The sequence below is a fragment of the Bidens hawaiensis genome, unplaced genomic scaffold (assembly GCF_021521415.1).
Source record: "Bidens hawaiensis isolate Kalapana, Puna unplaced genomic scaffold, B.hawaiensis_p1.1 tig00009425_1, whole genome shotgun sequence".
Taxonomy (NCBI): domain Eukaryota; kingdom Viridiplantae; phylum Streptophyta; class Magnoliopsida; order Asterales; family Asteraceae; genus Bidens; species Bidens hawaiensis.
This window is the reverse complement of record NW_027491697.1, coordinates 1-2,238: the sequence shown is the minus strand read 5'-3', so window position 1 is coordinate 2,238 and position 2,238 is coordinate 1. Positions and strand designations below refer to the sequence as shown.

Genomic DNA, 2,238 nt, shown 5'->3' with positions numbered 1-2,238 from the left:
AGTTTAAAATTATACATTCTTGTGCATCCACTTACATGATGAACGAAGTCAATCAAATAATTACATATCTATTGGTGTAAAGAATAGAGATGTTGCATGATTATCCACACTTGAGAAATAAGTATTCTCATCATGATCATGTTGATAAACAACTTGAGATGCTCTTGACATGTTGAGGGCAACTGTAATTATCGAAAGGGGAAATATGTTTGGTCCGACTAGTGCCTCGTTCAGATCTTTCCATGTTGTTCGGATAAGCTGCAGGATTTGTTTCCTCCCATCTTCCTCATTTCTTATATTCTTCTCCCTCATCAACAGTTGTACACTTGATGCAATATCACCTCTTTCTTGTTCCTCCTATACATAATTATGGTAGCATGATCAAAACATATGATGTTTTACGCGATCTAGGTGAACAATCACAGTCTATAGTTATATAACATTGACAAACAACAATTGTATTAATAAGCACGCGTACCTTTGAGGTCCCCAAATCATCCCAAAGGCGAAGAATTTTCCCCGCGTCAGAGAAGAAACGAGGGTATGAATGAAGAAGATAACTCGTATTTTCTGGTGTAACTCCTTCACCTATGAGAAAGAATGCATGCACCAGTGCCATGTATGTTCCTGCTGTTGTAATCCCATTCTCTAAATAGTCTTTAAGATTGGGTTCTTTCCCAATTCTTGCCCATTCTGCTTCCACCATGTATGCTTGAATTGTGTCAATCCACTTCAAATTTATACAAATAGCTAATTAGTGGTAGAGAATTATTTTTTTTTAATTAATACTTCTAGTTAAATGCAGAAAGTTTACAGTTTTTCATAGGTAGGGAAGAACACTCAACCCATGATTTTCAAGGACCACAAAACAAATTTCATTAGTAGTATTATACAATGCCGTGTAACATATCTTCATATATTCCGGTAGTTGTTCTACTTCAGCCAAATCCCATCTACCATACAGCAATGTAACGTTAAATCAAATCGATTATGTCAACATTTAACTTTGGATATTAGGAAGATCGTACCTTTGAATTGCTTTTGTGAATAGTATGAGATCATCATATGAGCCATAGGTATCAAATATGTCATCGATGACCAGCAAAATTGACAAGGTTTTAGCTAGCTCAATTCGGACCGTGGAGTATTTTGGCTCGGGTAAGAGCCCAACCGTCCAAAGAAAACACTCGACAGGGCGATCTCGGGCAAAAGTTAGCTTACTCACTAGACCCAAGTCTTTCCACCACCTGACATTAAAAGCTGGAATTATTTTATGCATACATTATTATGAAGTTATTTAGAGGAAAATAAGTATATTATTTCACCTGCTAAGCTCAGCTAGCTCCATTTGATGGAGTGATTGGACTTGATTGTATTCCAACTTTGCAAGTCCAGGAAAACTGGTGAGTGATCTATATCTTTGCCATATTCTTGAATATACCTTTTTGCTTCTAATCTAGCCATCCTCAAGTGCCTTGGTATCTCAAAACTCTGAAGAATTTGTTGACCTAGTTTTCGGGTTAATCGTGGAATTGATTTTCTAAGGTGTGTTGTCATAAATCCTTAGCCCGTGATAAAACATCTTCCCCATTCACGCCTAAGTTTGAAGCTTCATACAAACTCAGCAATCCGTTTATATCTTCAACTAGTGACTCGCGGAAACCATTCGCATCCATAAATGTTCCAAAAATATCTATTCTGCAGCCATAAGATTAGTTTTAGCATATAAACAAATTAGAGGGGACCATTTTATGTTTCTTAAATGTGGATCTTAACACAAGGTTTGTGTTATTTATTCCATTGAATTGATTATTACTTCCTCTGTTTTAATGCTAAATTTGACGGTATGAAATAGTCGAAAAAGTGGTGCAAGAAATTGCAAGGAAGCCAAAAGATCTTTGATATATCATGTGGTATGCTAGATCTTTGAAGTAACGGAAACATTCACTAGTAAGCATAAGAATACTGTACTTTATTTTTATTTTTTTGTCAACTCTGATATACCCCGGGGCAGGCAGATGATATTTTTTACTCATATCATCATGTTCGGGTATGACTAGGGAAATTTGAATTTACCGGTGTCTAGTATGGTTAAAATATTGTGACCAAAACTCTAATAATAATATACGCTTTAGATCTAGAAATCCACGCAAGTCTGAATCCAACTTAGGGTAAAAATCCATGACACTTTAACTATACTTCTTTATGTGTGGGTAAAGATAATTATAACGAAAGTTT

At 35.7% G+C, this 2,238-nt stretch overlaps 1 pseudogene across 1 annotated transcript; it reads right to left on the bottom strand.

The window, feature by feature from the left end:
- On the bottom strand, nt 1-1,712 carry LOC143532239 (putative monoterpene synthase 8; annotated as a pseudogene). Its single transcript, XR_013135138.1, has 5 exons — nt 1,326-1,712; nt 1,029-1,247; nt 815-953; nt 479-730; nt 1-357 (listed from the first exon to the last, which is right to left on the bottom strand). The product of XR_013135138.1 is annotated as a putative monoterpene synthase 8 (transcript).
- Nucleotides 1,713-2,238: the final 526 nt, after the last annotated feature.